We start from the raw sequence: 25,810 nt of genomic DNA on the forward strand, positions 1-25,810 counted from the left end.
ATAACAATATATGTGGTCAGTTAGAAGATTATATTCAGAGATATTGAGAAATTTTCAGGTTTATTAATACCCTGAGAAATTTTAGTACTTTTATTCTTGTCACTGTTGTCTGAATCAAGGCTGGTTTCTTGTCTACAATATTTCTGGCAGCTAAAATCTAGCAGGTTTTCACAGTTCCCTTTATGGTTGCAGAAATATCATGACTTGATCCAGACTCTTCCCATGATGTTAGTCAGAAGGGGACGTAGAGAAACTTCCTTCCAGCAAGAAGACTTTCACCCAAAATAAAAAACCAATCGTTTATTTTATTGTATCACCCACAAGATAGCCAAGGAAGAATATCTCTTTCTGCTAAGTACTAAACAAAGCTAGAACATAACAATAGTGTTGTTTCTAAAGAGCTTGAAACCTAAGTAAAAGATAAAATCATAGGACATTGGACCCAGAGCTGTGGAAAATCCAAGGAAATAATGGAACTAGTATTGGTTAGGGTGAGGATCAGAAGTCTCAGCGTCAGCCATTTCTAATTATTGCAAGATCTTAGTCTTAAATTAGGAACTCCCATCTGCAATGAGATCTGTCATACTCATTTTGAGCCTATGAGCTAAGCCTCAGGTATTTTTCAGCATCAGTTCTGTTAATGAACTCAGTCTGCATCCTTGGAAACTGTTCCTAATATAAAGAGGTCAATATTACACAAAGGAAAATGAAATGGCTAATTTTAACATTCTGAAATAGTCATTGTTTTTGCAGCAAAGGGGAGGGATTTAATATGTCTATCTTGTGCTTTTTAATAAATGAAATAACTAAATGTGTTAAATATTAGGTTGATTGTGTTAGCAAGTGCAAAACTTTTGATCAGTTAGGCCTCTCTCTCCTGTTTGGCAGTGGGGGTGCCCAAAGGATGTAAAACACTGAGTAAGATTTTCTCAGAGGGGTTTATTAAGATTTCTGTTCATTGTTTTACATTGAATCTGTCTATTGTAAAATGAGCAATCCTCAGAAGGCCTCAGTTGTATTTGGAATTTAGAAACTATACCCTTAACAATGAGGATATTGCTGTTTAAAAGGAACTGAGTAGGCATAGCAGTTGGACAGTGGTTTCCCAGAGTCTGCAAATACGGACTTGCAGTGGAGAACATATTTTGCTTAGTTTAAAAACATCTGGACAAATCAGTCCACTGTCTAGATCCCACAGCAAATTAGGGTCTCATTTTTAATTAAGTTTGGCATGCATCAGAGGGGTACATATGTTCATCATGTTTTTACCTTATACATCTTTTGCTCCATTACCTCCCTATTGTTCAAAATGAATTCTGCTGCTGAATACAAGCCATCCAAATAGCTTTGCTGAAAAAATCCCCAAAATGAAAAATAATTACAGTCTTTGGAACAATGATTTTTCTCAGAGAAGATCCATGGGTTGAGACAATATGACTAAACTTGTAAAATGATTATTATTAGTCACGTGCACACCACATGCGCTTTCTATATTTTAAAACCTCAAACTCAAGCTAAGTTCACCAAAAGGTTGTTAATTTCTGCCTAGTGTTTTTTTTCAGGATCCATGCAACTCTTCTCCAGTGAAACTGATATAATTTTATTGTTTTGAATAGTAAATCACACTTTCATGCTTGGGAGGAGTTCAGAATTTAAACTCTGGAGGTCATCAGCTTTAAGAATTGTGATTGTAGGTATAAATCATAGTGAGATGCTCTTCACGAGAATGTGTGGAAATGAGCTTTATGACCTTAAGTTGAAAAGGATGGGGTTACATGCCAAGTCTAAAATGAGGGAGAGAGAGTTCCTAGCCTGACTCCAGTTCCCAGGCATACCTGGAGCTGCAGGATGATACCTCCCACAGAACTCTGCTTGGGCCCGTTCACCAAGAGACTGGATAACATTTGCAGGACCACTGAATCTTGCATCCTTACAACAGTAAATACAGATTCATCTGTGACTATGTGAGTCCTGAAAGGCAGGACTTTATCAGATATATGAGCTGTTTGTGCCACTAATGGTAAGAAAGGAAGATTAAGACTCTGAAAATTAGTACCTGCTGCTGGCACCTGTCACTCCAACAATCTAGTCTTGCAATAGTCTCATTAAAGACAAGCTTTAAAAGCATTGAGAAAGAAAATAGAAAGTAATTTATCATCTCCTAAATCACTCAGGGCTCTCAGAATAATATTTCAAGACTGAAGGAAAAGCCAGTTTGTCATAGTTGCCATGGAGACTAGAATTAACCCCCAGACCAGTTCTATTTCTCACCTCCTCAGCTCTGCTGCTTGATACTCTGCAGCCTCAAGGATGGGAAAGTTGCCTAGCTCATGATGCTCAAAACAAGAAAAGAAAAACGCTGGGGATTTACTGTTTGGTGACCCCCCGTCCGCTACATGAAAAAGAATGCAGCAAACTGGAAGGGAGTTCTGCTTATGAGGAAAGAAAAAAGAAAAGAGATTTTGTGCAAAAGAGTATTCAGTTGACATAGGAAGTGCTGACCTGCCAAGCAACATCACAGAATGCAGAAGTGAGATACAGGAACAAGCCTGTGAGTAAACACAGAGGAACTCACACACATGCACATGCACGCACACACACGAAACAAAGGAGCTTTGCTGGAGAGCTTACCATTACAGTGTTGTTGCCCAGCTTTGTGGTCATAACCGCAAGCCTGGAATTGTTACGCAGCGATGCTTGGTAGTTGGAGGCTGTTCTTTTTACAGAAAGCCACCACATTTGTTTAGTTCTAGCCATTGGCCTTCCCCCTTGTCCGCTCACATCCTATGGAAAGTGAAAAAAGTGGGTTCAGTGGATTCCTGACCCCCGGTCACATCCCATAACCTGAAGTGATAACTTCTGTTTTCTAGTGGGAAGCTGCCATGCCGGAATCTCATAGCTATATGTTTTTGATTGGCACAACACAAACATAAAACTGGTGAGCACTCAAAGGCATACATCGCACATGCTTATACAGTTCCAAAGTTTGTATCTTGTAAGAATACACAAGGTTTAACAGGAATATTCCCAAGGCTAAAATTTGCATGGTTTTTCTCTGTTGCTGTGTTTTAGTATTTGATAGTTAGTAAATGTTACTTGTGACCAAACTTGAAAAATATGTGCATTCCATTAATTTACAAATATCTTAACAGTTAACATCTGTGGCCAGGGTGATTTGCCATAGTCTTCTGTGAAATTCTCTAAAGTTGTTCAGACTGCTCTGGAAGACTCCAAATTTGGCTTTTTCCCGTCAGTGAAGTATCCCCTTTGTTTTCACATAGGTTCAGTATACAGTAGGATGCTCCAAGGCAGATGTTCAAGATAGAGCAGCAAATTCATTTCTGTGTTATTTTCTTCCTATTTGGGTTAGGAATTTTCTGCTGTCCAGATATCCACTTAAAAAGTCTTTGTAATTCAGAATAGCAGAGAGCATGGTAAATCTCTTTGTATGACAGGGAAAAATCACAGCACTACATGTGCATGTATATATGGTACTACATGTACATATTCTCAGGAGGTTGGATGTCATGTATTACCTCAGAGAGGGTGTGGTAATGTCTAAAAGAAGCTGAACTTCTAAGAAAGCTCTCATTTAGGGTAAATATGTCCCTTACCTTCTGTATGTTTCATCCTGATCAGATTGGCATAGGCTGCAGGGGTTTAACAGGGCATTCAGATTCCACTCCAGTGACATCTAATGAACTTCTGGCAACATGATCCGAATGACATTGAGTTCAATAACAAATTTGTATTAAAAATGATTTGCAGAGATGCCCTATGGAAATCATGGCCCAGGTGTAGGAAGGAAGAGCGCAGGAGGTGAACAACAAATAGCCTGATCCAGGAGTGAGGCCAGAGGGAGGTAGAGATTTCCAGGTTTACACCTAAATAGATAAGTGAGGAAGCAGGGAGAGGAGTCACTTGCAGAACTCAGCACAGGCTTTGTGACATCTCGGAGAGGACAGATGACAAGAGGGATTAGATATTTCTGGAGACAGTTAACATTCGGTTGAGAAATTAGCTCTGCTACCAACTTAATCCTAGACACCTCCAACACAATCTGAGCTGATGCAGCTCTTCAGTGAATAACATCTCATGTTTGTAGCCTTACTTTACAGTAATTTGTAATATGAAAGCCATTTGCTTGAATAGTTCATGAACTGCTTCTGCAGGAACAGAATACCAAGTAAACATTCCGTTTGAATGTGTTTCCCAAGAATGTGACTTTTTCTTTTTAGCAAGAAAGAATTTTCAGTGCAAGAAAATAATCTTTCAGACATGCTAAATGAAACTATTTTCACTTCAAGGAAACAGTGATTTTCTTTTTGTGAATCCTGAAGAACTACAACAAGGTCCTCTATCTCTTCTGAAACAAATAAGGAGCAATACTTGTGTTAACTTTCCTCTTCTGACTTATAGGTAAAGTGCAGATCTGAGAAATGACTGCAAAGCAAAACTGACTCTGCTAAATAGTTTATCAGCCTATTCTTTCTCACTTGGAAGACTACAGAGCTGCTCATTTGAGAGACACTCTGAGACAAAGAGGGTCTGTAAACCACGAAGGCACACTGCATTTTGCCTGGCATGAATCAGCTAAGCCCCATCTCCTTTCAGTGGATCTATTCCGATTTACACACAATAGGGAGCAGGGAGACACTAGCAGTCGTACTTCTCTGTAATTGTCTATGCTTTGCTATAATTCATTCTCCACACTGCATGCTAATGAGAAAGATTTGAAGATACCATTTGTTTCTAAGTAACCTGCATTATGAGGTAGGGATGGAATTCATTAACATTTCCTCCTTTTCCCATTAGCAGTTTCTTTTTGCACAGAATGTAAAACTAGATATGAAAGATATTACAGGCAATATTTCATGAGTCCTTTAAGCTGCTTTGAGAAACACAACTGCTTTATAGTCTCTTAGGACCATTGCATTTATGCTCCCAGCACTCATCTGACAAATAGTTAATAGATGCTTTCAAAGAGTCTCTTGATACTATAGGAGCCTATAATAGGTAAAGCATACTTTATGTTCGTGGTAACTGGTAAAAGATTAAACCATTGTGTAATTGTTTCAAAATTCACGTATTTAATATTTTTTACAATGACAAAGACTCTTAAAATAATAGGGTTTACTTTACCTTATTTTTCATTCATGAGCTTACAATACATACATATTTACTTTTTAAAGAATGAAAGAATTACTGGGATAAAAGTTCCCAAGACACACCATATTTTCTCATGTACCAATGGACAGTAAACACTCATGTGGTAGGGGTGAGAAGGGTGGGGAGAGGATGCTTTTTTTTTCCACTTTGTAGATTGTGAGTCCTTAATGAACGCTGTAAAAATCCCTAACTGACAGGACTGTTGTGAGGATTAATTAGTGAATGTTTGCAAGATTCTTTGAAGATGAAAGGTGTGATGTAAATGCTAATTATTTATTATTACTATCTTCCTAATCTTGGACAAATTTGGTTGATGTGGAAGTGAATGATTGATCTTGCTAAACAGAGGTATACACAGTGGGAGAAGGGCCTTTGCAAGCTTCACATTAATAATTCTCCCTGTGAATCTCATCTCAGTTCTGAATGTCTGCTGCTGTCCTAACCCTCTGCCTCCGCATGGCTCTGACAGTGCCCTTCAGCCCTAAATTGCTACACTACTGCAGTCTCTGGGCCTGATCCAACAACCTGTGAAATCAAAGAAGTTTTTTCCATCACTTTTATTGAACTGGGAAAAAGGTTAAAAAAATAGGCTTTTATGCAGTGTTTTGGAGAACAGCTAAACATCAAAAACCTGTTCTCTGAAATCCGTATTTGCTCTCTGCATGATTAGCTTGATACAGGTCAGGTTTTGTCAGTTGTGTCAGATCATATTCATATCATATGCTGTTTCCTCTGCAGATGATAGTAATAAGATTCTTTGCAGTTCTGTTCAGCTGTGAATCTGTAGCTGTCTACTGCATTAAATTATGTGCAGCCTTAGCATCAGTGTACTGTATCCCATTGGGCAAGACATTGTGGTGCTCAGGGCATGAGATCAGTTTGGTTCCCACTCCTACAACACATGAAAAAGTAATCTTTCCTCTGAGAGGCAGGGGCTCCTAGCTCCCACTGCATACAGAACTCAGCAGAAGTTGGAAGCCAAGGGCAGCTACTTTTTATATATTTGTCTCTGTCAGTCATACTTTAGAAAAATTCCTACCCTGGAAGCTGCTCCCTTCAACTTTCTGATTAGGAAGGCACACCACAGGTAGTACTACAGGAGAAGTCTCCATAATGATAATGACATCAGAAATTTGCTTAGAATTGGGATCTCTGATTTTACAGACCATCCCAACATAGAAAAAATGTTAGCACCTTAAACCTGATTGAGGATAGGATTATTTTAAAAAAAGAATGAGTATATGAGATCATTTGTCAGAAACAACAGAATAGGAAAGTATTAAACAAGAGGCAATGCAGGAAACCTGCTTGCAAATACCAGCTCTTATCTGCGCGTGCTATCAGTGTGCTATAGGCAAATATCAAGTAGGAGGTAACAGATTCTAATAGCTGGAAGTTAAAACTAGAACAACTCAGACTAAAATAAAGCCTGCACTGTTGTCAGCAATGGCAGTTCTCCAAGGACTGTGATGTATTATGTCCTTCCCAATTTTAAAAGGCAGGTTAGATATTCTATGTTTTCAGCCAAATAAGAATGAGTCCTGGACATTCCTGTAGCTCATGTTAAAAGAGAAGCTAGGCTCCCTTTATAATATAATCATTCAGGAGTTCACTGTGCACATAATGAAACGTAATACATCAGGTATGTTCATTAGTAATGATGCATGTCCAAGAAGTTGCTTGAAAACTCTCATCTGTCTCAGCGAAGGTCTAAGTGCTGAAATGGGATTGGAAGGGGAATTTTAAGCACCTAGATACCTCCATGGCTCTGGGTCTTAATGTGTGACTACATCACGTAGTGAGGAGGATTAGCAGCCTCATGAACTGCCTTCACTACTCTACAGAAAGGTCCCTTCTGAGAACAAATACAATAAAATGACTCACCGGGTGTCAAAGTTCTCAGTGGCAGTAACCAGTGCCAGGTTATATACACCTGCCTGTGTATATTTAGTTTATCCATTATTTCCATAAGATAATTTATTCTTTATTCATTTGATCACAAGATTGCTGTCTGCCATTAATAGAAATGTCATTGACATTGTGAGGCAAGTTTGTCATCAAGTTATAAGCATTTTCTGGCACTGTTATATTTTTAGTTTAAAGATCTGACAACGTGGGGGAAGTGATACTGTAAGGACTGAAATATTTGTCTTCAATGCTCCTTAACCTAGTAATATATTATCCTAAGTGCTGAGGAGCCGTATGAATATCAAAGCTTGAGCTTCTATGTCCTCTCTGTCAGTCTGGAAAAGATTAATTATTTGAATTTAGAGAGGGACAGCTTTGCTGAAACTATCTGAGAGCATTACATAAAACCTTTTTCAGCAGTCGTAGGAGAGCCCAGACAGACCTTTTTCAGTCTGCTTGAATTCTAAATGAGCTTTCTGAGATTAAAGGCCAGTGCCAAGGAAGAGAAGATTGTAGTAAACCAAAACATTGACAAGACTGTGCAGCATCATCTCTAAAATAGCTACAATTCTGCAAAATTGTAATGAATAACAGAGGTCCTCATTAAGAAAAGGAGCAATGAGAGTTAAGTATAACAATAGAGTAGTGATCCTCCTCTGTAACTAAAATTATGGTAGGACAAGTCTAACCTGATAGACCAGACCAGCCCTTCAGACTGCAAAAATCGTGCCCCTTTAATCTAGTGAGTTTTCAGACAAATTAACAAGTGCTTTCTGATGACCTAGTGAGTACATTTGCTTAAATTGTTAAAAGGCCAAGGAAAGATACTACAAGATACTTTTAAGGAAAATAATCGTGCATCAGAAACAATATTGTGCCACAGATTAAAAACTACTTTCAGTCTAAACGCATGGCTGTGCTGTGCATGGGAGTAGTTCCACGTGGGAGCAGTATGGGGGAAGGAAAAAGCAAATAGTCAGGAAAACACATACAAAAAAAAAGACTATTTCTGTTTTTCTGTGCAAGCCTGCTACTAATTCACCTTAGAGGCTGGGTGTCTACAAAACAGCCTCTAAATCTTTTGCAGAACATCTGTGCTAGGGATGGGTGGACGTGGCCACTCTGAATCAGTTCTGCATTTGCTGATTTATTATCACCTGCAACAAGTTTATCACATATTACTTTCCCCAGAAAGTAAATTATAAGGGTAAAACATGCAGGACATGGCAACTGTATGTGAAGAAAAGTCATTATATTTTATTATATTGTTGGTAAAGCTCCTGGTGAACTCAATTTGTGTTTATTCAGGTTGTATATTGCACAAGCGTTTGGATGATGGAAAGATCCTCCCATAGGGTCCTATAGAAAACAGAAACAAAACACTCCACTGGGTGTGGATTTGAATTTTACAGGGATTACATAAATAGAAGGAAACAAAATGCAATTTTCTATCTTCTGATTGAATATTACAGAATGAACTCAACAAATATCTTTTTTACCCAATGCCTGACAAACATTACTTCACATACTGTAGGTAAGTACTACAAAACTGGATAGAGGAAGGTATACAGAGGCACAGGGCATGAGCTTACATCTTTAATATGCATAAATATACACTTGAAAGAAAATGTAAGAAAACAGTAGAAGTGTTAATAAAAATTGAAACAAAACTCAGAAGTCTGCAGCCCTTCAAATGGGACTATTAAATATAGCTATAATTTTTATGTATTTATTATAAGGCCACACTGCTCCGAAAGACTTTATCCAATTCAGCCTACTCTGGTACCTAAAGAAAACATATTTTCTGAATAAGCAGACAGACTTCCTAGAATAGTATTTATCACCATGTTTTCTTACTGTTTTCTGACTACCTCATAGTTGTTCTTACCTTTCATATTTGCTTCTAATCTAAATCAGTGTGACTGATCAATGATTATTATTTTCTGTATTTTTAAACTAAAGTTAGCTACACACTGCAGAGAATTTCTGTCATACAGACATATTAAAATGTGAAATAGAGGAAAGAGAAAATGACGTTTCAATCAAAGAGCGTTCCTTTATTCAATTCTTTCACTTTTCACCTATATTCAGAAAGGGGCTCAAAGTATCTAGTTGATTACAAAGAAAAGTTTATAATATAATTTTGTTATTGCCTTGAAGTAGGATCTTTTCAGAAACATTTGCAAGTTTTCTGTGGTCATCAGAGAAACGATAAATATTTCCTGGACAAGTTTCTGAATGATAAGCTATGTACAACATGGATATTGACAAAAGAAGTCACACTGGAGGTCAAAAGAAAAGGATGTTTAGTTGAATTTTATCTCCTTGGGATCTGTTTTTAGCAGGGAGCTACTTTTCAAATTTTCTTCATAAATATTTTTAGACTCGTTTCACCCCCCTAGAATAATTTTGGCATGGCTTAATATTTGACTTGTTTATATACTTTGACCAAAGGTCTGTTCCTGCTTCTACCGATGGAAACAATGAAAGCCTCATTCATATGAATGCAAATATGGTTATGTATTGATGTTAAACATATTCTTCTATTATTTTAAATAATACATTATGAATTCTATTAAAGATAAAATCAAACTTGTTAATGTAACTATTAACTCACTTCAATAACTGCTTGTGGACTTGTTTGACAGCAACATGTTAACTCTCCGTGTAACTGCCCAGGCTAAAATGTCCTTCTCTCCTTTGCCCTTTGAAAATATTTGCAAAACCAATAATTTATTGTTTGTTTTTATATGCAGGTGATTTTTTCACCAAAAGCCTAATGTAAAGACATTTTTTACTGAAATTGTGTGTACAACAGGGGCTTTTTAAAGGATATCATTAGCAAATATGTGTGCCTGCTGTTAGCGTTGCAACATATTTCAAGTGATACGAACCTAAAACTTATGACAAAACAGAGATTAAATTAGATTTGTGTGTCATGATGCCATTAAATGCTGAGCTGTAAAATGACCTACTAACATTAAGATGTTGGCAAACAGCCAAATTCCTAAAGAGACAGAGCAAGGAATGTAAGTGAGGCATCTTTTATTCAGGAAAATTCCCAGTGATCAGAACTCAGTCCCTTCCCTGGCTAAGCAAGAGCAGTGTACAAAGGGTACTAGGTGAAGTGTGCTAAGTGCCTTCAAGTGAACTACTGGAAAACTGCATCTGCAGATGCACTGGGAGAGGTAAATATTCTGACCAATAAATACTCCGCATCCTTTTCGCTGCTTATAAAATGATGCAAATAACATGGCATGATATTGTAATTCATACATAAAGTTTGAAACTGCAAGTCAAGTGTGAGTTTTTTAGTAGCCTATTTGTTCAAGTATTTTTATTTCTTTCTACCCTGATTTTAAACCTATCCAATTACCAAGGAGGTAAACTTTGGAGTAGTTTGGAGGCTTGAATTCATATAATAAACTTCCACTGAAGCCAACATGTTCTATTTGCCCTGATAACAAACCAGATTCAGGGCTTCAGGAAGGTTGTTTTAGGCTTTGGAACATTTCTTTTGTAACATTTCAGTTTGTAATCCAGTTAACAGCGGAAGTGTATTATACTTGACCTGAATCCTCTACAAATTCTGCTGGGTTTTTATTGTTACAGTCAGATCTTGTTGTGTTTTTAAATATCTTTGCTGCCTTTGCTGCTGTGGAAAAACATTTAAATAACAGAGGAAACACTTAACTGTAAAAGGAAAACAGCTGAAACTAACTAAAGACCAGTTTCTGTCAAATGTATAACCTAGGGAAAATAAGAAATTTCTCTCTAAATCTCCATGATATAATCTTACACTTGGGAAACTGAAAGGCAAAACAAAAAAAAAACAGAAACAAAATGCCTTAGTTGAATGTCTCCTTGAAGTTACTGAAACTCCCATGAAGTTACTCTATTAAAAATAAACCCTAACCAGCTGTTCACAGATTCACTAAAGAATAGTGCACATCCAAACTCAGTTCGTATGATCTAGTTCTTCTCTTGAGAAGGCAAGTGGTGATGCTGTGATCCAAGGACCTGCTATTATAATGCTGTGATCCAAGGACCTGATTAAAAGTTCAGTATACCTAAGGAAAAATATTTAAGAGAGTTCAGTTCAGGCATAGTAGTTCTTCACTTGGGTGAGAATGGTTGGCCTGCTCTTGGAGCCTACCTCACACTCAATAACATTTTACAGACTACAATCTCTTGGTTCACTTAGAAAAAGTGAATCAGTCCCTTTTTATCAGTCTTTGCCACAGAAGATGACAGTTTAAATTTGAACCATAAACTGATGAAGAACTGGATCATTTGATATGTGGTTGAAATAACTTTACAGTTGTCTATTCTTATCTTTCAAAATTTATCCCTGACCATAGAAACATATATTTACTTAAAAATCATTTTTATACAAATGTGACGTTAATATAAATCTTGCTAATTTAATTTTTCTTTTTTAACAAAGATATTGACTGTAAATACTGGTTGTAGTTTTCACATAAGATGTGCTTGATATATGAGAGTTTGTTGCTTTTTTTTTTTTTTTAGTATGAGGGAGAGAGGCTGAGAACATCCGGAGGGAGCAGTTTCTAGACATCAATGGTGAGCTCACATCTTTTTCTTGTACAAATATTTGACACCTCGTTTAGTGATCTGTCAGATGCAGTATCTAAATGGAAAAAATACACTGACACTTGAAATAATTCAATAACTTCACAATTATTTTAATTATATCACAAAGTTCCCTCAGAAATACTGCCTACAATGCGGTTCTACTAAGTAGAAGTATAATTTGATATGCATACTAAACAATACAGAATGATTTTTTTGCTATGCATATGCTATGCATATGCATTTTTTAATGTGACTTAGAAGAGAATAGTCTTTGAGATGGCAGTGAAGTTATGTTAATATAATTAAAATTGCATTCTTATTTCTCTGTATTCTAAGATCTAAAATAAGTTCTACATTCTCTTCTTCCTCTGCAAAACTTTTTTTTTTTAATGCTCACTCATCTCTTTATAATTTGAGAAAACTATTGTGGAACATAATTTTAGAAATTATTGTCTGTTCTGGAAGTTATACTTCCTGATCTCAGTTCTGTGAACAGCAAGAGTTGTTAATTAGAATGACGGGTAAAAACTGCTCAAGGTGACATTTTCTATTGACTTCAGCCACACCAAAAACAGTGTTTTACTTGAGTACTTTCTGTGTACTGATTGACAGCTGGATATTTTTGATGCTAATATGCGGGAGATATATAAAAGAGGAAGTCTACAGTGTGTTAGGGTATATTAAAATTATAAATAATACGAAGAGGAACTCTTATCATCAGTTTTCCTGGCTTCTTAAGAGGTAAGGTACTTAAGCGTACATAAATGTCTCTTAAAATGTAAGTTCCGGATGCTAAATATGAACCCAGTATGGCTACACCTAATAAGATGTGCAGTCTGTCTTTAATAACTAGTTCATTTTTTTTTTAAAGTGAATGCTTTATTATCATTCATTTTAGTTAAAGAAGTATAGCAATACCACACAAAGCATTTATTAAATGATACTATATTTCAAGAAGTTCCCAGATTTCTTGAACTGTTAATTAAATACAGAGAAGGCTTTGGTTACATATCCTTTTAAGAGTTCCCATTCCCCTGGGTTTGGAGATCACAGCAGGTCATCCTGTTCAATCACATTCTCTCATGTAACATTGAATAGTGTTGCTATCCTCAGTACATTCTTCCATCGCTCTGTAAGTTTATAGGAGATGAAATTGGCTTCTAAAATGACCATTCTATGTGTTAATGTATATAAAACAATAACTAAGAAGCAGTGCGTGCTTTCTAGAAATACCGTCTTCTGATGTTTATGTGCATTACTTTTAGATAGCTAGTGAAAGTAATTTAAAAAGCAAATTAAATTGAAAAAATAGTGAATGGTTTTTGTGAGAGCTTGCACCCCCCAAATATGTATTTCTTCTAGTTATTGCAGAGTGTCATCAATTTCCCCTGAAATTACTTCACCATCCAAGTCAACAGTAAGAGTTGATACTTCATTAAAACTACTTGTATCTACAGCAGTTCTGAAATGTATCTTAAGGGAGTCTTCCGTGAATTACAGATCTGTACGATATGATCCCTTAAACAGAAAAAGACGTGAGATCATCTCATGATTTCTACTTGCACAAGATGGCTCGTGATCTTTTGTTTGTGAAGGAGACATTCAGATTTTTCACAGGCAATGTATAGAACCACACACTATTCCTCTGGGATATAATCTTTTTATATAGTTTTTGGCTCTTCTGAACAAACTTGCATCTTTTCCCATGGGAAGTCCTGTATTTTCAAGGACAATGGTAGAATGCAGTATACAAAAATCTTACTGGGAAGGTCACAGCACAGGTGAGATTTCTGACACAACCGAATCAAAGACAAGTCATGAAAACCGAGGTTAACACAACTTCCGCCTTCTCACTGATCCAACTTGCTCTTACCACAGTTGCCTTCACCACGCTGTACCAAAATTTGCATTCTTATGACATTTGCATACAATTCTTTGTTAAAATACTCTGGACTATGATGTTCATTAGTGGTTTTGGTCTGTATGTGTTTGTCAGGTACTGCTTCACAGCAAAGATTCATTTTCTAGGTTTATTTAAATTCTTAATTGACAAGGAGGAGAGCAGTAAGTAGTCAAAGGAACATATACTAACCATCTGCAATAGCACAGGAATCCTTCTGTGTCCACAGCCTGTATCTACCTTTTTCTGTATGAAAAAAGATTGCATTCTAGTAAGAAAAGTATTGTATATTCCTCGTTCCTATCAGTGAGGTACAGTACATAAAGATATGCCCTCTTCTTTTGTGAAATCTCAGAACCATCTTGCTTCCTCTTCAGTGAAAGTACTCTACGTTCAAAGTAGCTAAAACATTTTAAACTCTGAGAAAACAAGATCTATCCATCACATATTAACAGTTCAATTATTTAAAAGTGTGCATGGCGTCTTAGGATAAAGGGGAGACACAAGAAGAGAACAGCAATACAGTGGAAGTAACCTGAAAGATGGACTGTAGATGTGCTCTTCATGCAAATAGTGCTTTTGCATGGCAAGAAGGGGATGAAGACGTTTTAAAATGAGGAAGATGAATAAGATTGCTCTAAGAAACTTATAAGCGATCCATAAGCAGATAAAAGAAAGTCCTTTATGAAGCAAGTAGTGAATATCTGGATGTTACCACTGAATTTGTTGCCGCCACAAAGAGGTGGAAATGCAGAAACTGTTAGCAGATTGAAAAAAGGATGAGATAAATTCATGGACGACAAGTCCATGCCTGAATAATAGAAGTTCTAAGGGGGGATGTACCTTCTAATATCCTTAACACAACAGTTAGGAGGAGGAGTATATGCTGAGGGCATATGGGTCGAGTACACTGCCTAGACAGACCAGAGTGCTATCTTTAAATAAGTAATTAATTAAATCCTAAAGTCCCATCTCCCAGTGCCTCTGTTAGACTACTAGGCCAGATGGACCAGCAGATGTTAATCAGGAGTCCCTTGTACATGTTGTGAGGAATGGAAACATCCAGTAACTTTTTAGGTGAGGGTTGCTGTTGTAACTCATGGTGTTGAGATCCTTCTTTCAGTTTCAAAAATCTAGTCAAAGATCATATAAGTCCAGATATGGGTATAAGTCCAGATCACCTACCAATTATTGCAGTGACTTTTCCTCTTGTGAATTTTCTGTCTTGCTGCTTTTGTTTTCTTTTTTAATCTCCCAACAGCTTGTGGGACAAAGCCTCTCATCTTGAAATTCCATAGTTCAGTTGGCTTCATATAAACCTTTTATGAGAGTTACTGACATGAGAGCGTGTGTAAGTCAGCTTAAAGAGAGGCTGCTGACTACTTAGGCTTTAAATTTGGTCTGCCTTAAAACTGTTCATCCCAAGCTCTTTGTTAGAATGCAGAGAAGGTTAGGGGATGATTTCCAGCATGTGAGTGCCTGTTGCTAACTACTACATCAATTTTATATATTGGAGCAGACTTAATGTTTCTTGCGTTGTGTAAGAAGTCTGGAAAAGAAAAGAACTGCTATGTTCTTCTGCGTTTTCCCACATGTAGCAATAGTTACTCTTCAAAAAATTTCATGATTTGTTTTTTGGACAGAAGCTAGAAAATGTTTTCTTTCTAGAGTAAGATGGATTTCATACAAAGGGACCTAGATGCTAACGCAAAGGAGACCAAATAGGGTTGAATTAGGGAAGGGACACGGACACCTATAGACACAAGACATCATCCCTGGCCTTTCTTTAATTTGGTGGCAGATTTTTAATATGGTTTTCTTAGGAGCCCTGCTAGGACTTCCCTCATATAATTTCTTTGTTGTGAAACAGAGAAACCTTCAATAAATGCAAAATAAACTCGATATGTAACAGGTATTCATGTCAATACTGTATCCTATCAAGAAAAGAATACATTGTTGTGAAGTCCCATGTGCATCTCTGTTAAAAACAGGAGCAATAGAGGACCACAAAATACTGTTTTCACCTACATTGCTCTGAAAAAGCACTTTTATTTTTTTTTTTTTTTTAATCTCAAAGTCTCACATTTACTGGTCTACATCATATTCCTGCCTCCTCTTCCTGTTCAGTTAAACCGCTCTGAGCCAATTCGTTCCTTTGTAGCTTCTATAATGTTCTTGGAGTTTTATATGTGGAGGGATAGGCAGTTTTTTATTCTTATCATAGTAGCCTGGCTGACTACTCTGAAGTACTCTTCTCTTTTTCTCTCAGTAGTAAATGTGTGACAGGGACCATGGTTGCTCAGCTTTGAAATAATATGCAAGGAATGGTGTGTTTCAGAATGCTAAAATATACTTCCCTCCTGCCCCTTTTACAGTTTTTATTAGGAGTAGGAACATAATGGGAGTTTAGTGGTTTAGTGGTGCAGTGATGAAGGGTGACAGCAAATCTCTTATCACTGCCTTTATATAAATCAGCATAAGCAAAACAGAGGTTAAATCAGATTATTCCTCCTAGATGTGGAGACGCTGTCTATTTATTCTCACAGATATAGTGCTATCCTTCACCTGTGTGCTTCAGAGTTGACCTAGGGAGAGTATCTCTAAGGAGAAGGTAGCTATGGTAAGTTAGTGGGGTGCCAACTGGTAAAATTGTCTTTTAAAAAGTAATTGATTATGACGTTGGACAGCAGCTAACCCCTTCACAATTCTGGATATCAAATAGGTAGGTAAGCAGGGGGGTTATTCTGCAACAGGGAATTTGTTGTTCAGCTAAGCCAAAATAACTCCAGTGAGACAACAGAATCACAGTGAGGATGCATTTTCTGTATTAAATTGTTAGATACTCAAGAGTTTAGCTATGGGAGTTGCTCCCACGTAGTTCTTCCATAACACCCACTTATGCATGGTGATGATGTGATAGAAATTAAATATAAATGAAAAAGCAACTTCTGCAATAAAACGAGAGAAACTCAGCCCCTGCACATTTATCATAACATGGCTCTGATATTCCACTATTGTACATTGGAACTTAGACAGCAGTTCCCTAAGACTCAGATTTAAATCTAAGAAGAGCGCTGTAGTGTTTTCTTTTTGTGGAAATTGCAAGGCTAATAAGCATGGTGCTATGGGAAGACTCCTCAGAGAACCCCTCAGCAGAATAAATTTTATCCAGTGCTAGGTGGGCTACTGTGAACATAGAGAGGCAATTCCCTTTCTTTCAGGGATGAGAATTGGCTGCTAGAGAAAACCATTCTTTTAAACTCCCTGGATGGACTTTTTCTTGTCTCTCTTTCCACGTCCTCAAATTTTATATGTGTGCGGTACAGAGGTATGCATGCTTCTGATCTGAATGTGAGCTTGAGTTGTCCTTGTTTGCTGGGCTGAAATACCATTAACCCAAGCATTGTGCTTTAATCCTCCAGCCTTAACAGCTTTAAAACTAAACTGAGATGCTCTGAAATGACTTTGTAATCTCTGGGAGCATAACTTTAAAAGCATCCTAAGAGCTGGCAGAGATGCAAGCACGCTAACTCTGTTTAGAACATTAATAGTGCGTCTCAAGCACGGTTGTGTCTGTCTCTCCTAAGTTTTGCTTTTCACAGCTAAAGGTCAGTAACTGAAATTAGGCCAAAATAAGATCACCTGCACACAGCAAAACATAACAGTTATCATATACATTTTTCTCAAAACCAAGTCAAGTGTTTTAAGTACTTTGAAGTCCTGATTAACGCCTAATGTAAATGCATCATGTTTCCTTTTCTAAGCTGAAACATGTGTTGCTTTGTTGCTGTAACCAAAGAAAAGAAAATGGATGCCGTCTCATCACTCACATGATTTTAAAACAATGTGGATGTCCTTCTGGGGTTTATATTCCTTACTGCTACTATTAGGTGACAGACTGCCTTTCCTCAAGAAGTCCTGGGCGTGTAAGAAATATATGTTTTAGGGGCAAACTGGACATTTCCCCTGAAAGTGTTTTAGTTGCAGTTTATCAACTGTATATTCTACAGCCCTGTTCCATTGGCACATGCCGTTTTCAACATCTGCAGCTGGAGAAGTCTACCTTCACAGCAAAATAATGCTTTGATAGTTTTTTTAAAAATGATTACTTGATTGTTGGTAATTCCAAAGCCCAAGATAAACAATGAGGAGTCTGACACTGATCCCACACTGCTGTTCATCGTGCCTTATTCTGCTAATATTAGAAGAGGCATAGCACTAACTTAAGCAGAGAGCAAAATTTTCTTCCAAAAGTGAAAACAGCATACAATATTTTCATTGTTAACGATGTAATGATAACCAGTTTTTCAGAATTCTATTCAAATTTGCAATGAAAATAGATTATTTTTGACACGATCGTAGGTTTTTGTTTTCTGATGAGCTCTGATTACGGGGGGTCCTCTAGATAAAGAATATCCTAGAAGGAGTCCTTTACTAGTGACACTGAATTTTAAATATTATTCGAGGTAGCCATCCTGGTAACCTCTGCAGATGTTCCCAAAAATCTCACTTGGTTACATAATTAAGTTGAACTAGCATCACTAGGGCTGAATCCTTACTACAGGTGTGGTTGAGACCTGACCTAAAACTGTATTGCCTGTCCCTGAAAAGCACTTAAGCATGAGTAGCTCTAAGGAAATGTGTTGTTTCTCATGCTGTGAAGTGTTTCTTCTCATATAAACTCATTCATTTGCTTAAGTGTTTCAGGAGTAGGATCTGAATGCCCATGACAACGCTGCAAAGAATTTTACTTCTTGCAATAATTCAATTACTTGCATCTAATCAACGTATTAATTGATTTCTTTCATTTTAATGTATTAATTAAAGAACACTGGCCTTGTGTTAACTAACATATGTTATTGGCTGCTGGTAGTTGGCACAACAGGTGGGTATGCTGTTTTATATTGTTCTTCTATATTAACAGCATTGAAAGTCACCATTAATATTGGAAAATGCACAGACTTAAAACAATTGCAGTTTCAACCCTAGAGGAGATTCCGTTAATATCCTACATCTAACAGTCAGCAGACACTAATAAAATCAGTATATCAGCTAATGGCTATAAATAACTGGGAATGGAAGGCCATGAATTAGCGTTGATCTAGATTCACTCTATTAAATACAGTGATCTTATGAGGATGCGAAACTGCTGACAGTGCATAATCATGCTCTTAGCTTGCAAATCAAACTATTGATACTGTACATGTTATTTAAAGTGCCTGTAAAATAAATAAATATAAAAATATATTCTAAAGCATCCAAATTGCTACTTTTCATGCAGTTCATCAGAGATTTTTAGCTTGCTTTTCCCCTCCTTTCTTTTTTGTTTACCAAACTGTTGCGAAACATATGCGCTATTTTCGAGGAAAAAGTAACACAAGCCAAGCAGAAGGATCTATTCATGATCAGAACGCAATGGCCTTCATTATATTCCAGTTTGCTTATAAGTGATTGATCAAGAGTTAGCAGATGGTGTTTTCTTTCACCCCCTCGCCTTCCTCTTATTTGATTACTCCAAGTTAGTTTATGCGCTGGCTCCATAATGCCTAATAAGCATGTATATTTGTAAGATAGTCACTTCTATGATCTGCCAATTCAGCAGTCTAGCCACACTCAACCATCTTAGACCAAGTATTTAAACTACATGCCTACAACCAGCTAGAGCTGTTACACATTATATTGCTCTTGCACGTGTTTCTGTTAAGTGAACAAAAAAGCACCCACTCAGGAAAGTGTAACACCTCTGGAGAATCTGAACTGGTAGCAATGCATTAAACTTAAGGGTCTTTCCTAGCAGCAACAGCTGCCATTAGTACCAGCACGAAGGCTGCCTAGTTGAGCTGGGGAAGGGTCTCCTTCTTGTGAGATGGCAATTTGCTAAGAGCCAATATGTGGCCAGCCAGGCAGAGGGTATGCAGATACAATACTATAGACCTGTACAGAGAAAACTGCCTCCATTCACTGCGGCTGCATTTAACATGGTAATTAAAATGCTCACTATTTTTCATAAATGGCGCCCATCCCATCGCCACTGGTGTAAGAGTCCTCTCCTCCTCCTCAGTCTCTAATTTTATCCCATCTTCAAACATTCAAAACATACCCAGACAAGATTTGTGGTTTTCCCTGACTCTCATCCGATAATGCTTCTTTCCCTCCAAAGCTAGCTGAGTGTTCCAAGCCCAAATATTTCTCACAGATATACCTCACCGGCAACCCTTTTTACCAGGAACTCCAGGTCTGGTCTCAGTGAATTTACAGCAAGTAAATCCCTCCGTGGGGCTAGATCCTGATGGAGCACAGCTCAAGGCACATCCCAGAACAGAGGGCCCCCTGTAGCAGCAAGCCATAACGCAATTCACTCATGACTGAGGTGGTTCAGACCAGGAAAATATGAACGATGTGGGATGAGTAGAGTCCCTTGCCATCTGCCTTGTCCTCAGCAGAAACTCAGGAATGGAAGATTCTTCAGGCAGGAACAGAAACAACTCCTAAGCCGTGTCTCGGCTAGAGACACACGTCGCATCTCCCTTCTTCTCATTCTACTCCCTCCAGTGAACTGTGGCAGATCTGTGCATGCAGCAGAATTAGACGAAAAGCTTTTGCCTCCCCAGATTCTACTCTACTGCAGTATCCTTTTAATAGAAGTTCTGCAGTATCAGATGTTGAAATACCAGGTTTGTTTTAAAGTATCTGGCAAATATGGTACTGATATATAATTAGTTTTTTCCATTATAAGGGAGAATTCAGAACTAACACACCCACAGCGCTTAAGTTCTGAAGAAATGGCAACATTACTTGCTATGTGACCTAACAGTGGACATCACAAAGACAAGATATACAATTAAACTTTGAGATTTTGAATTGAATCGACATTAATAGCTTGTTTTATTTGCAGCACTGATCTAAGTAGTCCAAATAAATTTAGTGATCCAGAAACGGTAGAAAGATTTAATTGGCTGCAACTAATACAAGCACCTGAAACTAAGTGGCATACGTTAATTATAGCCACTACAAACATACACCAGATAAGTTCTGCCCGTTTCCATTTAAGGTCGAGATTCCTGAATCTAGCCGAGCTCCTTCAGCAGCAAGCTTTAATCTGTTCCAGGACATCTGAAATTCTGGAGCATCTTGAAATTTATTCTTCCAACTTACAACTTTGAAAGCTGAGCATGACATTAGTTTATTTTTCTTTTGAGGGGGCTTTAGGCATCTGATTATTACTAGATGAAAAGCCTAGACTTTTTTCCTTTCTGCTGACTTCACGCTACTCTTGAGCTGAAGAAAATAAAGATTGCACTTTAGAAATACCTAGTACATGAGCTAACTCCCATCCCTGTGAAATCCCCAGATGCTCTGTTGAGCTAGATTTCTGGGTTATTTCCACCACAACGGGAAGTGTCAATGTCCCAAAATAGCATCCAGTGTCTGGTTCATAGTGATTAAAAATGAAGCTTTAGGTTTCTTGGACAGTTTATTCATGATACAATCATTATGAGCCCTTTAAGTAACCACTTCACACAGTGGGTGTGAGGTTCAGCTCCAAGGACAGTGTTATACTGCGTTAATCCAATGACTTTAATACCTTTACTTCTATCTTGCAGCAATGTAGCTGAGAGTGAATCAGGCTGAAGATGTTGAATATAGGTGATTCCATTATTTTTTATGAGGCCCTGCAGGCTCTAATTCTTTGCACCATGTGGGAGCCTTCCATGAATACAGAGTGCCATCTGTGCTTGGGTCTCATTCCTTAAAGAAACATTTAGCTTTCTATTCATCCTTTCTGCATTCCTGGGGCTGAACAGTGTGTGAGTGCGTTACCCCTTCCTCCCTTGTGTCACCAGAGTTTATTGATCAGCCTCAGGACTAAAAACACAGCAGAGAGCCCTGCTGTTTCCAGTAGCTGTTGCCTATCTTTTGAAGCAGAGATGAATGTTAGAGCCATAATGTATTCTTTCAACACAAGAGCACTAACCTTTTGTGAAAAATAAATGCAAGAGATTTCTCAAACTGGGAGGAGAAAAGGCAATGGAGCATCGGAAAACTTGCATACCAAGGCTTTTGCTTCAGCTCTTACAGCCTGAGCCTCTTGAATCTCTGACTAATTCTCTCTCTCTGTTCACTACAGGAATACTAATTGCCATATGAAGCTCTTTGTTCAGCTAATGCTCTAATTGTTTAGCAGAGGAATTGTCTCTTGCAATCATTTACTTGTAAGGAAACTTGAAACCTTAGTTCTGTGGCTGAGTCCAGAGAGGGTACACTTATAAAGCTACTGAAATTAGCAGATCAAGGTCACTGGGTCAAAAAAACCCGACTCCTTCTGAAATGAATTGTTCAGATCTCTGTACCTAACGTTTTGCCTTACATCACAGGTGAGCTGCACCAGGGTAAGTGCCTTGCCTCACTTACTGAGACACAAAAAACCACAAGATATCTGGAGTTTCAGTATGAATGAGAATGCAGAAGTTAAAACATGTATCGCAGTCGTTTGACTTATCAGCACCAAACCTCTGCAGTCTGTAAAAGCTACCTGAAAGCAAGAAACATTAAAACAGAAAGTACAATCTTAATAGAGGTAAGCTTTTGAACAGAAGAGGACTTTATGTTGCCTGAATTCAGATGTAGATAACAAGTAAATGCAGCCCATCCAGCCTGTATTTACTTGAGTCTAAAAGTTTGTAAGAACTCTTTCAGGTACATGGATGTATTCCTATTCTGCAGCACACTGAGGTCAAGGGCATCTATTGGGTCATAAGTTTAGCTTTTTCAGTGGTTAGTGTTTGTGACACTCTGCCTGACTGTAACCAAAGAACGTACGGTACCTGACTGTAGCCAAAGAACGTACAGCACAAGCATGCACACAAACGTATGCCAACCTAGAATTTAAAAAGTCCTAATTTCTCCTAAGAGGAAACACAAACATATGAGAGAGAGTAGAATAAAGTGTAAGAAGGATCAATAAAACGGTGCCCCATGATATGTAAGGCGATAGCCAGTTCAGGAAAAAGTCACATAAGTAATTAAGAATTCAGAGACTTTTCAGTTCATTGCCTGAAGGCTCTTTCTGTGTATCTTTCATACCTTATGGGAGACTCCTTAGTGCATGCCTTGCTGACTGAGGTCCTAGGCGTGGTAGCTCCCAGAAGTCATCCTTTCATTAGGGCTGAAGTGGTCTAATGAAAAGTAAGTTATCTGAAGATCACTGATAGTATAAAATAAAAAAAGAGAAAAATACATATAAATATCTACACTGAAACCATGCTATACCACGTTGGGCAGTGCATTTTAGATCTAGTTAGAGGAAATAATAAAAAATCTGCTTATTTCTTGAAATGTTTCTTCTGCTCTGACCTACCAAACCTTCCAGCATTAGATTGATCTGGTTTCCTTTTTCTTGACTTTTCAAAGCTTGATGACACCCTTCAAGTTTTTTTTTTTTTTTTTTTTTTGAACGTGGTCAGGTTTCTTACGAAATCACTAGCTCCTATGATATCACCCTAGCTTTGTTCAGACTGTATCAGTTCCTGGCTGTCTATATCTCCTTTACCTCTTAATATGTTAGTGTGAATGTTGACTCCTGCAACCACTCATTTCCAAACCTAAATTTGCATGGTTTCACTGTACTGTGGGAATGAAGGACTGCTGCAGAAGAAGCCCTTTAAGGACAGTAATCATTATGCTTGTAAATGCTTACTGTCCCTTACTGAGAATGTTAGCTTCGAGAATTCATTACTCTTAACAGGAATTCTGTTAAGTATGAATTACTGATTAATGAACACTAGTCTGTTCCAGCTACATCCTACACCCCATATGGCTTATAAAACACCCTTTTTAAAATAAAGTTATAAAAGAGATCTGCTAAATCTTAGGGGTTTTTATCTACCATGGCTTACTATGTTGTCCACGATAGTTTTAAAAGTACTGAAAAACAAGGATTCAGGTACTTCTTTGCAACGTTGCCACATTCCCCAAAAGTGGCATTATCAAGATTTCCCAGATGTTCAGGGCAATTATTTCTTCCTTGAGAGTAGATATTAGTATTGAGTCTAGTAAAAAGAAAAACAGATAAAACAGGCTACACACACCCCCAAAAAATGCATTACACAAGCTGAAAATTACATGTGCTGGAAATATTTTTTAATGATTTAGAGTATAGGAGAAGGTTGTTCTCTTAATATGCATCAGTGATGGTAGGAGCATATTACAATACACTTCCTTTTAGTAATACAGCTATGTCTCTGTTAGCTTACAGAACAATCTTCCAGTTAATGTCTTCTTTTTCAGTAACTATGACACATAGCAGGGAGAATGTAATAAGTGTGACCATGTAACTCAGAACACAAGTGCCTAAGCTTTGCAAACAATATAATGAGTTTCGAACTTCCACAACTCCGTCCTGCAACAATATTGATTCTCTGTTATTTAATTCAAAGTGTGGAAAATCTAGGAACTTTTGTCATCCTAGTGTGTCATAACTCTTGACTGTATTATCTTTGTAAGTTTTTTTTCTTGTGTATATATGTCACGTTCAATTGAGATCTGCCATGACAATTGAATAATTATTGATTACAGAACTGAATAATAGTTGCAAACAGAAAATGATATTAAAAGATCATTGGCATTACATGTTAGCCAAGATACATGTCTATATTTTGAGAGATGTCTACAGCATATACTGTACTAAGAGAAGACTCTATATAAACAGTGATCTGCTGAAACATGTTCTTCTGCCTAGGAACAAACATTCTGGGGGGACTGCCTACTCTCTCTCCTGCAGCATCTGTTTTTCTGTTTTAGTCCACAGCTTGCTTTCTCCAGGAGCATCAGCCAGTTCTCCTTGTACTAACATCCCAGTCTGGAGCGGTGTGCTTAGTCACATTGTTAAGTGATGAAAATGTTCCAGGAGTGCATAGTCCTCTATCAGTTTATTTTTTTTAAAGCCAGAGGAGTCTATTGTTGTATTCTTATTAAGAGAAAAAAAAGATTTTGCATAATTTTCATATCAATTGCATTATCTATTATTGTATTATAGCAGCACCTAGAGCAATGCTATAGGAATTCATGGCTTATGACAAAAAAACAGCTTATAGCAAGAACTTTCCTACATGAGATATGCAAGAAGGAGGAGAACAAAGCACCCAGAGGTGACTGGAGTTGTTTAGAGCCATAGAGCAGGTTACTGGACAAGTCCAGAATGAAACATAGATCTCCTAGCTCTGTGTAGATGCACACCAAGGCATGCCAACCATCCTGTTCTTCCGATTGCCCAGCCTGGGAACCTGGCAGCTGCGTGCCACTGTTCTCCTCTCTCCTGCTTTCCAGGTTCTTTCCCTCCACAGCGGGAGGTGGGAAGTGGATTCACTGTTACAAATTCTGTCTCCAGTCACTAGGGGGTCCAAACAAAGCCGTTACCTGGATGTAGGAACTCAGAGGCACTCCTGGATTTGCTGTTTCAGATGCAGCTTCTATGAGCGCACTGTGCTTGTGTCCTGAAGCTTTTAGGTGGGTTAAAGCACTCAGACAAATACTTTTTGCTTTAAGCAGTACAAAAAGCCAGAGGTTCATGCAGTAAGTCAGGCCCAATACTAGTTATACTCAGGAGACTGCCTACCTGTGTATATGATCTTCCGGAGGGCCAGGTGAAAGCATTCAGCTGAGGAGCCTAGGACAAGGCAATGCTAGAGCACCTCTTTTCAGTGAATGGTAGCAGCTGTGGCTATGAGCAAACTTTTAAAGTTGGTTTTGCATAAGACATATGTCTAAAGCAGATTAGATCAGCATATAATCATGTATAAGGTATATATATATATACCTTGTGTGTGTTTACACATGCCAAACTCCAGATCCAGAAACCTGAAAAGTTAGTGGAAGTTCGTATCCAGAAGACTAATGGGTACTATAGCCTGAATAGTAAGGGTTTCTTAGGTACTGTTCCCTTAATTATATGTTAGGACTTATATTGTGATTCATGGTCTGTGGTTCATGGTTTTTGTTTTGATTCTTTCAAGGAATATGCATTCATTACACAAGTGTTTCCCTATCACCCACAAATAGTTATGTATCATTTGCTTTCTCTTCAGGATTCATTTGTTTCCAAAAAGTATATATTAAGTTTTTTTATATACATACATATATGAATATGTGTGTGTGTATATACACATACACGAATATTTGTGTGAATATGTATATATACATACACATATACCAGACATGTTACTTCTTCTATAATATTTG

General features: G+C 37.6%; 1 long non-coding RNA gene across 3 annotated transcripts in view; it reads right to left on the bottom strand.

Moving 5' to 3' along the window:
• The window catches only part of LOC138067638 (uncharacterized), a 40,471-nt gene extending 17,491 nt beyond the window's left edge, over positions 1–22,980 (bottom strand). For 2 of the 3 annotated variants that reach the window (XR_011141886.1, XR_011141887.1), the window contains exons 1-2: positions 22,658–22,980; positions 2,632–2,784 (exon numbers count right to left, since the gene is read on the bottom strand). This is a non-coding gene — a long non-coding RNA (uncharacterized lncRNA). Of the gene's footprint in view, positions 1–2,631; positions 2,785–3,614; positions 3,706–22,657 lie in introns of all 3 variants that reach the window. The other variant, XR_011141888.1, reaches the window with a different exon arrangement.
• Positions 22,981–25,810: the final 2,830 nt, after the last annotated feature.

Source organism: Struthio camelus, chromosome 6 (genome assembly GCF_040807025.1).
Source record: "Struthio camelus isolate bStrCam1 chromosome 6, bStrCam1.hap1, whole genome shotgun sequence".
Taxonomy (NCBI): domain Eukaryota; kingdom Metazoa; phylum Chordata; class Aves; order Struthioniformes; family Struthionidae; genus Struthio; species Struthio camelus.